Raw genomic sequence first — 12,173 nt, forward strand, 5'->3', positions numbered from 1 at the left:
CTATAGTTTACACTAGATTACTTGAAATTACAGGCTGTATATACTGTGGGGGATTGATTGTGGTTACACTTAAAGCCTAATGTAGTCATAGTCCATTTATATAGTGCGATCTCCATTTCTCCTCTAAATATGATCAGATATTGCCCGGACCGGTGTGGAACAGTAGGCTGGGTATCATCCTGTGCACCAGGAGGACCCTGGTTCAATTCCCCATCAGGCAGGGCACATGCCTAGGTTGCAGGCTTGATCCTCAGTAGGAAGAGTGTGGGAGGCAGCCTATCGATGTTTCTCTCTCTCCCTTTCCTTTCCTCTCTCTCTCAAATCAATAAAAAAAAACCATATTTTAAAGAAAACATGATCAGATAGCACTTAGAACAAAGCTGCACTGACTTTTTGAGTGAAGAAAAAGAGACGCAAAGAAAAGTACAACAAGGCCTAACAACATAATGGATGCCGGTTATGCCAGAGAGAGCTCTGACTCAGAACCCGTTACCTCAAACAATGAAAGCTTCTTTCTAAACACGGGGGAAGACACAGGGGAGGCAGTTTCATATACCATACTGAATTTCAGTAGAACTAGGTTGGTTAAACACTCTATCCTGAGACACACACTTTTCATTTTCAATTGTTTTCAAATAAAAAGAGAAAAATCCCCTTTTCCAGTTGGATTGTTTAAATGCACCTACAGCTACTCCTGTCTAGCAAACGCCAGGCAAGCTCTCCCTACTGATGCATTTCAAAAAAAGGTTCAATTGGCAAAAGAAAGCAAGTGCGAAGGGTTTTTGACAAAAGAGGACTAGAGGGAACACATTTTCCTTTCGCAGAAATACTTTTCGAGAAAATCAAAGGAGGTAGCAACTCAAACCAGGAATGCACATATATTGGTGAGATAATCAGGGAATTTGAAAAACTTCCTCAACCTCACTCAACTACATAAAATTAGTAGCTTAAAAATTGAGATGGGGGTTATGATATAAAAATGAGAGACTAAACACCAAACAAAACAATGCATTTTGACTTTTAGATTACAACACAGTCTAACACACCATACTGTGAGAATGTGGTTCTTCTAACACTGAATCATATAGATCTGAAAAGAACGGCCTAGGACAGTGGTTCTCAACCTTCTGGCCCTTTAAATACAGTTCTTCATGTTGTGACCCAACCATAAAATTATTTTTGTTGCTACTTCATAACTGTAATGTTGCTACTATTATGAATCGTAATGTAAATATCTGATATGCAGGATGGTCTTAGGCGACCCCTGTGAAAGGGTCGTTCAACCGCCAAAGGGGTTGAGACCCACAGGTTGAGAACTGCTGCCCTAGGACCTTGGTCCTGCGGCCCCCTGAACCCATACCCCTCCATCCTGTTTAGTGATGCTCCAAGTAATTCCTAGGCAGCCCTGTCCAGGGCTCGGCAAACAGAAAAGGCTAAATCAAATTCAGGAGCTCTGACATATCTCCTCTGATAAAAAAAGAATTTTTTTTTTTTTTACACAATGTGCACTTAAAGCAGATTCCAACACTGGTTCAAACAAATAAAAGTATTATGTCATCCATAGTTAATTGCACATTTAAAAGGAATGTTATTTTTTGCTTCCCAAATGAATCATACCATCATTTTCTGAGCTATTAGGAAAGAGCATATGAAACCCATTGTTCATTTAGATGACAATCAGTATTCCGGGATTAGGTTATAATGTTTTTCTAATAGCATTATAACAAAGGCATAACTGTTTTCTTAAACTAAGATATGGGTTTTTTTCCCCTCATTTTTTCCCACTGAATAGTGACGATAGTCTGTTATAGATCGTTCATGTGTGAAAGGAGCAACTGAGGATCGACTAGACATAAAAATAGAAGTTTCCATATGTAAACCATTTGGGAAAAAGTGAAAGGCAGATGTTATAAGGTACCCATTGTCCTGTGTGAGTGGATATATACACACATGCATACATATGCATCAAGAGCCGTTACTTCTCACAGAAGAGAGACACAGAGAGGGAGAAAGGCTGACAGCAACCCCTTAAGCACGTTAATAGTGCTGAGTTGTCAGACAACAATAGCGTGATTAGGGTGTGTCACCCCTGCTCAGCACGCTGTAGGCACTCAATAAATACTTGTAGAATTAAATTAAAAATCACTGAAAGGTTTTCATCCATAATAATCCTTTTGCATATTTAGTGTAACAATAGATTTTACCCTGATTCTGAAGCAGCCCAGGGGCTCAGGGATTCAATGTGGGTGGAACAAATATAATTAAAAAAAAGAAGTCATTAGAGACTCAGTTGGGTTCAGTGCAGTTTGTTGGTTCTATGAGTCTGTTAGGTGTAATTACTGACATGAATCTAAACGCATTTGACTGAGAACGGAGCCAAATTAATTGTGATGTTGGTCTATAACAGCTGTTATTCATTTGATACTTTTCTCTAATAAGAATATTAAAATATGGAACCAAAATATGTTTCTAAGAAGTGATTAGGCCACCTACAATGTGTTTTGGTCCTTTCTCAGGCAGCCAATTTGATTGTTTTTACCCACCCGCTCCAGGATTTTCATGGGTTTCTGCCGAGCATAGTTACATAAGGCGCGCGTGGCAAAGAGCGCACACTGCAGAGGAAAGCTGGTCTGTAACTGCCAGCACTACTCATCTTCCACCTGAGAACCGATGAAATCTTGCTAAATGCTCACCACACTGAAGACAGCTCTGATAGTTTTTGCAAATCCGAGTTTCTGAATTTAGACTGTAAGAACTCTTAATGAGATCTAAAGTATATTACCTATCTCGTTTCACATATTTATTTTTGTCTCCTATTTAAAAGAATATTTTTAGTAGATGTAGAAAAATGTTTTCCTGCTAACGCAGATAGCATGAGAGATTAGCAGTTACGTCCAGTGAGCTGGTGCCAGAAATTTAATTATTTTAGTATGAGGTCAGAAAAAGATTACTCATGGTAAGTGGCTCAAATTGGCTACAGGAAAAAATAACTAGCACCTTCAGTTAAGCTAGAGGGCATTCTGGAATAGGACAGAGGAAGCCAAGTCTCTGATGCCTGTACGCAACCATTCCTGATGCTCTGATAATGGTTCAGAGACAAAAACAAAGTCCTAATGATCAACCAGTGGTCTATACCTTGCATGCTGCCTATCTGTACAAAATTATATTTAAGCACTATATGCTGCACATTCATCTGTATAAAATGCAAAGCCAAAAATACTGGGAGGGAGTGGAGAGGTGGTTGGGAGGGTGGGAGGAGGGTTGTAGACTAATAGAGTTCATAAAAATTATGGATAATAAAGACAGATATACACATGGCTTTCTATCCTATATAATAAAGAGTAATATGCAAATTGACCATCAATCCAACACACAAAATGGCCGCCCCCATGTGGACACAAGATGGCCACCACAAGATGGCCAGCAGGGGAGGGCAGTTGGGGGCAATCAGGCTGGCAGAGGAGGGCAGTTAGGGGCAACTGGGCCAGCAGGGGAGCAGTTAGGCATCAATCAGGCTGGCAGGCAGAAGCAGTTAGGGGCAATCAGGCAGGCAGGCAGGCGAGCAGTTGGGAGCCAGCAGTCCTGGATTGTGAGAGGGATGTCTGACTGCCTGTTTAGGCCCAATCCCACAGGGATCCCCCAAGGTATCCCAGATTGGAGAGGGTGCAGGCTGGGCTGAGGGACAAACCCCCCCAGTGCACAAATTTTATGCACCAGGCCTCTAGCATAATTGTAAAATCCAATTAATCAAAACATCTCTTCCCCAGGCATTCTAGTCACCAAGATTTTATTGTAGTGATTATTGCCATCAATAGATTTCCTGGATCTGTTCATTGAAATAGCTATTATTATGAATGGGCTAACAACATTTAACATTTAAGTGCTACTATGTGCCAGGCAAGTGCTAAGAGATTTGTATTCTCCCATTTAATTTTTATGAAGTTCCTAGGAGGCAGGTGCCCTTCTTTCCCCTGTTTTTATAGGCAAGGAAGTTGAGGATCACAGAGGTGAATTGCCCAAAGTTACATTGTTTAGGGTGCAGAGCCAGAATTTGAACTCAGGTTTGTTTGGCTCCAAGGGGGAAAAGGTTGAACTCATCTGGCCTGAAAGCTAACCCAATGAAAGATCTGTCTGAGATGACATGTCGCAGGGTCATCAGAATCAGCCAACAGGATGTGCTTTACCATTGGATGGTTGCTACTGTGGGAGCTCCTCTTATACCTCAATGCCTTAACCCAGTACTTGAACTCAGAAATTCAAGGAGTGTTTATTGAATGAATTGCAGTAGTGTGGCATGATGTTACCTAAAACGGGCTAAGGATGTTTCATTAAAATAACAAAGCCCCACATTTATACTAAATAACTTAGTTTGCTAAAACCTCTAAAGACTTGTGCAAATTTTTACTGTGATGATTTTTTTTTTTTTTTTTTTTTTGGTGAAAAAGCCCCATAAATCTCCACTGAAAAAACAAACCTAGAGAACACAGAAAATTTCTGACAGTGAATTAACATAGATTTCTTGAAATGTTTGCTAATGTAGGGAGCAAGGCAATTTAAATAAGTGAAATATCAGCCAGATATTATTTTCCTTCGTAGATAAGGCTTATTAGGTCAATGATTTTTTTTTTTTGTTTTCTAGACTAGCCGTGGGCAAACTATGGCCCGTTTGAAATGAATAAAACTATTGAAAAAAAAGATCATACCCTTTTATGTAATGATGTTTACTTTGAATTTATATTAGTTCACACAAACACTCCATCCATGCTTTTGTTCCGGCCCTCCGGTCCAGTTTAAGAACCCATTGTGGCCCTCGAGTCAAAAAGTTTGCCCACCCCTGGTCTAGACCCACAAAGTCTACAAGCTTTGTTTAGCTTTTGCAGTTGCATCTATGAGCCATTCATAAGCATTTGTGAAATATGCCAGATTGATGGTACCTATATTGTCTCAATAATTTATACTCTCAGGAGAGCTTTAATACTACCAGTATCAATTCCATTAATTATGGGTATTCTAATATATAATTTTGGTTACTGTAATTTAATGTAGAGGGTATGACATTAGGAAATACAGTTTTGACCTATGCAGCTTAAAATAATGTAATGTAAAATGAACTCATTTACTTACAAGATGTAATTCTTTTAAAACTTAGAAAACAGAGAAAAAATTTCTATCCACCACTAATCATAGAATTTAAATATTTAGGTTTATTGTTTAAAATTTGCTAATTCACTCTCAGAAGACTGACTTATCATCAGATCTCACTAAAGTAGATCATTCTTTATTATCATCCTACAAGAAACTAGGCAATTCTAATTTCCATATAATCTTATATAAGGAGGAACAACACTGTTCCTGATTAAATAATATTTGCATACAAAACACACTGGAGTTTCCAATCTCAAAACAACCTTTTTAAAAATGCATTTCTTTTTATTGCTTATTCTCAGTCAGTCCTTGCAATCAATTTGAAAAGAGATAAACATGAAAAGAGATTTACTCACAAATATTACAAATATTTGATAAGCCTCCTTACTCTACCTACAGAATTAATTAATTTATTTTTCGTGGTCCCTAAGTTAATTATAATCTATACTAATATAATCAAAGGTTGGAGAACATACATTATACCAAGTACTTTGCATAGTTTATATACTACTACACATTTTAGAGTACATTTATTGATTTAGCATATTTCTTGCTGCAATGAAATTAGGTTTCTCAATTTTACATTTAAATAAATAGTGTATTACTGTGCATGCTCTAATTATAATTATTTGGGAAATGGTGCAATAAATGTTGGTTGAATGAATGAAATAACCCAATATGTCAAAAATATCAATGCATATTTATATATTGGTAAAATAAGCTGCTCTTTAAAAGAAAAAAAATCTTGGCTATTAGTGAATCTATTGCTAGAAACTACTGTTATAAGAAAATTTCCTTCCTGTTACCACCTTCTTAAACTGCCTCAGGTTTAAACTCCTTCTTTGAAAACAGAATAAGGTATGAGCTAATTCTTTTTCTTCTTCTCACCTTTCACTGTCCTTTTCCAACTACATCTACCTTGTAGTCACCTCTCCTTTCTTGTGCTTCTGGCTCACTGTCCTGGAAATCTCTGAACAAATTCCTACAATCACCTTGGCTCTCCGACCTCATCACAACACAACTCCCGTGTGACTTGGAAGGCTGTTCACAATCTTTCCAACAGTCTCCCTACCTTTCCAACAGTTTTCCAATTTAAACACTTCCCTGCAATGACAATATAAGAAAATATTTACTGAACATTGAACTAGTTATCAGAAACCAAAGATGTCAACATATAATTGACAGACTATAGCAGGGGTCCTCAAACTACGGCCCACGGGCCACATGCAAATACAAATATTGTATTTGTTCCCGTTTTGTTTTTTTACTTCAAAATAAAATATGTGCAGTGTGCATAGGAATTTGTTCATAGTTGTTTTTTTAAACTATAGTCCAGCCCTCCAATGGTCTGAGGGACAGTGAACTGGCCCCCTGTTTAGAAAGTTTGAGGACCCCTGGACTATAGTATAAATAACAAGAGTCTCTGTGATTTATCTCATTTAGCTGTCCCGATAACAAGGAAGGCACTATTATTCCATTTTATAGATGAGTAAATTGAGATTATATGGCTAGTCATTTGTGGATGTGGGACTTGAACTTAAGAGCTATCTTCTTAATCATTTTGATGTACTTTCCTATGGGCCATTAAACATATCCTGTATGAGGCCTGATGCCTTACGTGCTGACGTGCACTACTACTGACGCTATTCTCTTTTACTTGACCACTTTCGCCTTTGCTTAGCCAAATACTACCCATCCTTCAGTGTCTAGTTCTACTGATATGCCCTGAGACTATGCTTAGCCTTTTCCATGAAACTTTATATTATTTTATCAAACTTCATTAATTTCCCCTTTTATTTTATTTTGTTAATCCTCACTTGAGGATATATTGATTTTTAGAGAGAGGATGGGAGAGGATGAGACAGAGAGAAAAACACTGATGTGAGAGACAGACATTGATTGGTTGCCTCCCTCACACACCCTGACCAGAGCCTGGAATTGAGCCTGCAACTGAAGTACATACCCTTGACCGAAATTGAACCCAGGACCCTTCAGTCTGAGGGCCAATGCTCTATCCATGGAGCCAAACCAGCTAGGGCGTATTTCCCCTTTTAGATAGTTCTAAATAATCTCTGTTATCTATTAGTACACAGTTTACACTTTGCTGGTTCAGATTTATTTCACCTGAAGGATAGCAGACTATGTCACCCCAAAATATGCCACTTTGGCAGGAGGATTATTTTGAAAGGAAGGCAATAAGAAGCAACAAATACAAGATGAGCTCTCTACCCGCCCCCTACTTGCCTAAAAACAGGACATATATTTGTAAAGGTGTCCCTCTTCTCCTCTGTACCAGGAAGGACGGAAGTTAATCATCAGAAGCAACTCTAGATATACCTGAGTAGTTCAGAGACAGCATCAGAGGCACTACAGACAAAACGTTATTAACTAGCCCTCACCTTCATTAGTTCCCCATATATTTACCCTCTCACAATTTGCCCCTCTAGAAACTCAAAATCCTTTTCCCTTGTTTTATTTAAAACTTTTTGAAAATGAATTTTTCTGTTGTGAAGCTGTTATATAAGCCCAAGTTCTAACAACCCCTTTGAGTTGCTCATCACCGAGTGCTCCCGCCTCCTTGGGTAATGCATGCATTTAATAAACTGGTGTTGCTGTTTTTCTTGATAATCCATCTTTTTTCAGTCTAATTCACAGGGCCCCAGGTAATGAACCTAAGCTTGATTGCTGGAAAAGAGTTTTCAGCCTCTACATCTCTCTCTCTCTCTGACAAAACTGTAAATCACGGGAGGGTTGGGACTATGTCTTGAATTTGTTTTGTTTTTTTTGAGATTTTTCAATTGCACAAAATGACTAATTATCAGTAGCTACAAATATACTCTGGGCCCCATGTTATATACTGTACTTAAATAACTCATTTACTCTTCACTAAAACTGTTATAGGAGGGAAATGTCATGATCCTACATTATAGATGAGGAACTGAGGCATGAAGAGATGAAGGACCAGAACAAGCATAAGGCTAGTAAGTGGCAGAACTAGGGCTGGTCTCAACTTTTTGACATGCCGGCTTTAATAACTTTTCAGTCATACTACTTAATGTTTACAAAATGACTATTTCACATATAATCATGCCTTTTATTTCATTCATGATTAAAATATATTATTTCTTATCCTGGCCTCTGCCTCCTGATCCCCAATGCTCTCAAAATGGAGCCTTAAACATGGTATTTTTTTTTTTTTACAGATATAACCTAAAAGATATAATCCTCTGGCTGCTTGGTTTTCATGATACTTTTACTTAATTCTGATCACATCTACATTACAGAAATACCCTTTTGTGTTTGCTTTAGTCTGTTCTTCTGAATAAGTAAATTCTAAAATATTTTTTTTCTTGATGATATACATAATTTTGCATGCCAGGTAAATATATCTTATTGTTGTTACTTATTAGCTATATGGGGGTCACAGGATATTTTTTTAAAAGAGAGAGGTTTGCAGTTTGCTAAGTTGATCTGAAAATGATATTTACAGAAATAGTACATTGTTTGTAATTTTCAAGTGATTTTCTTTACCCAAGGGACTCTTCACTTTAGTTAAGATCCTTGGTTCCAATGATGTGCATCTCTAGTCACATGTTCTGAAGTATGTCTATACTCTACATCGGTGATTTTCAACCAGTGTGCCACAAGAATTTTTAAAACATGCAATAATTGACAATTTAATCAGGGGCACTGACCTCTTTTTCTTTAGACTGTCAAATTAAAAAAAAACGACAACAGCGAACATAACAATAGCTGTCCAGTGTGAAATGAATCAAAATTATACCTATTTTTTGTCAGATCAGCAAAAAATATATATTTTTGGTGTGCCACAGAATTTTAGTAATTACTTTGTGTGCCATGAGATGAAAAAGACTGAAAATCTCTGCTCTACATAATAGGTATCTCACAATGGCAGTCAAATATTCTGTCATCTCTCATTCAGTGGAAAGTAAGATTACAATGTTCCTACAATGGCAAGTGGAATGCACTGTTCTAATTGGACACATTTAAAGTTCTCTAAATCACTTTCTGACTGTACGGCATTCTAACATCTCCCATGGAGTCACATTTTGTGTAGCTCTACCATGCTTCCTCCCAGGTTCTCAGAATGTCTGTAATTGACTTACACCTAGTTAACAACAGCGTTTTTTATGAGACACTGAGAAGCTCACTGACACTGAGTTCCATCTTGACACGCACTGCTGTTCTAATTATCATTTCTTTTCAGCATCTTTTCACCTTAATTAAGACCACATGTGACCTTGCACTGCGATGAGCGCCCCAGCGGTGTCATACGACCCGCAGCTTCCTCTGAGTCAGAGAGCCCAGTTTGTGTTTGGAGAGCAAAGAAAAAAACTCAAGGAACATCTGTTCAAAAGAAAAACTTTTTTTGCATGTAAACAGGAAAATCAGATATTATCCAGTAGCAACCAGAGAGTGATGACACCTGAGGATCATGTCCAAGAAGAAACCTAAGACAAAAAAGTCTCATAAAGAAAATGTCCGACAGAACCTAGACACAGAACCTACACAGAACCTAGAGACAGAAGAACTTCGCTGGAGAGAACATGGCAAAAGATCCTGGACAGAAACTGGCCACAGAACCTAGAGACAGAACCTAGCGAGAGAACCTGGCTGAAGAACCTAGAGACAGAACCTGGCTACAGAACCTGGATAGAACATGGCAAGAGAACCTGACTAGAACCTGGTGACTGAACCTGGCTGGAGAACCTGGACAGAACCTGGCTGGAGAACCTAGCGAGGGAACATGGCTACAGAACCTGGCTGGAGAACCTGGAGAACCTGGCTGGAGAACCTAGCAAGAGAACATGGACACAGAACCTGGCTGGAGATCCTAACCAGAACTTCGCTGGAGACCCTGAACAGAACTTGGCTGGAGATCCAGACCAGAACTTGGCTGGAGATCCTGGCTAGGCTGCTGATCAACTGAACGCTGTCTCCGTGTCATTCCTTCTTCGCCAACTCCGTCCACACCTTTGGGGACCCCTGGACCTGCTGGGGTTCGACCCCAGTACTAAATTATGATTACTAAAAATAGTTTAAGGACCAAAAAAATGTCCTTAGAACTACAAGGCACAAAAATAATATTACAACAGGAAAAAAGTATATTCCTTTAAAACCTTCTACTGAATTAACCAATTCGACTATAGCAATTGACACATATAATTTGGACAATAATAATAAAGATCTGCAGTTGTTACCAATTAAAGGTGAGCCCCAAGGTCAATGTATGACATTAATCCAAGCGTTTCACATTAAAACAATAATAAAAAGAAACAAGTAACCACAGGAAACTAAAGCAAGGTGCTAACATGCTCAAGAACTCTGTGCTTGTGGCCAAATTGTTCAATGTGAGCTCAATTCATATAGAAAACCACAACAATACCCATAGTACCCTGGGCTCCCTGAAACAAGGCATCAGTAGAACCTTTGCAATTTGGAAAGGGTCTCATGAGAAAGAATTACTACAATTAAATAGTTTTCTTTAGCGTCAAACCCAGCTCTTCTCAGGAAGTAAAAAGAAATAAGAAAATATCAAGGAGCATCACATCTGAAATCACAGCCAGGCCTGCTTCATTTTCTAACACCAAACGGATAGAAAAGTCAAAATCCAAAGACCAGCGTGGACATACTATAGCAAAAGCAAGTATCGATAGATGAGATACCTATTATGTAGATGGGTTCATCCCAAAGAAACTGCAAAGAAAGAAAAGCTCATCTGAGCGAGTGGAGAGCTAGCAAAAGAAGAATGCTAAAAATCCTCCTAGCTCAGTAGTTCCCCAGCCTGAACCGGAAATGAAAAATCAGTTAGGTCCTTTGGACTACCACGTCAGAAGATGAACACCGACTATTTCCTGGAAAAGTAAACAGGACATTTTGTGAAGGCCTAAAGCTGATTAATGAGGGATGCCCCAAAGAAGAAATGTTGGACACACTGAATGGGCCGATTAAAAATATTTCAAATGCCAAAAAAAGCTTGCTAAATATTGGGTATGCACGTGTTGAAGCACTTACAAGTTCTATTGGAAATCTTATCACAATCTAAGAGAAGGCCATTCTGGCAAGAGCTTGGCCTACTGAAGAAATGCAACATGCAACTGGATATACTCTAACAATGAAGAGTCAAGAAAAAGTTACATTTGGAGAAAATTTTGAGGAGACTTGTTCAACCGAAGAACAAATCTAGAGTCAGGAAAACCTGAAATGGAAAATAAACATCATAGAAATGTGGTATTTCAAGATTGCGAAAAAGAGCAAGATAACCAATGATGTTAAAACCCCCAATGCAGAAACTAGGGAGAGTTCCTTAATTAAATAGAATGTGTCTACTACACCATTCTTGCAAAATGTAAAAAAGAAAATGCAATTGGACAAAACAAATTCTACATTTAAAGAGCTACAGTTTCTGACACCAGTTAGACATTTTCAACGTCTTCAAGACAAGACTTCTAAATTGCCAGATATGTTAAAAGACCATTATCCTTGTGTGTGTTCCCTGGAACAGTTAACAGAGTTGGGAGATGAGACTGATGCGCTTATATACGGCCCTAATGCAGCGCTGTGCCAGATGTATTTGGAGACTGAAACAACAGAAGAGAAATAAAGCTATGATAAGAAAGAAGGTTTTTATTATTCCTGGGGTGTTCTGTTTGTTTGTTGTGGCTTCATATGTCTCTTAGGTCAGAAGTTGGCCAAGTACCTAAGTATTCGTGGCAGTAAGCTTTTTTTTTTTTTTAAACTAACGTTCACATAATAGCAGGTGTTGCTTTCTGTGTGTCAAAAAGCTAAATCCTACCTACACTGTCTATCTCAACAGATTAAGATTTTCTCTAGTAGGTAGGTAAATTTTGTCAGCTAATTTACCATTTTCTTTGAATATAGTTAAATATCATTCCAGTTTCGGTGGTTTATTTCTAAAATAATTAATACTTAAACTTGCTTTGTAATATAAAAACTTAACTGTTAAATCATGTCCCCTGAAACATGATAGTTATATATTGTAAACA

General features: G+C 38.1%; 1 protein-coding gene and 1 pseudogene across 5 annotated transcripts in view; one reads left to right on the top strand and one right to left on the bottom strand.

Moving 5' to 3' along the window:
* DIAPH2 (diaphanous related formin 2) overlaps positions 1–12,173 on the bottom strand; it is a 936,081-nt gene that overhangs the window by 183,045 nt on the left and 740,863 nt on the right. The gene's annotated exons all lie outside the window — the stretch shown is intronic.
* Positions 10,479–11,784, top strand: LOC132224584 (cytoskeleton-associated protein 2-like; annotated as a pseudogene).

This window comes from Myotis daubentonii, chromosome X (genome assembly GCF_963259705.1).
Source record: "Myotis daubentonii chromosome X, mMyoDau2.1, whole genome shotgun sequence".
NCBI lineage: Eukaryota > Metazoa > Chordata > Mammalia > Chiroptera > Vespertilionidae > Myotis > Myotis daubentonii.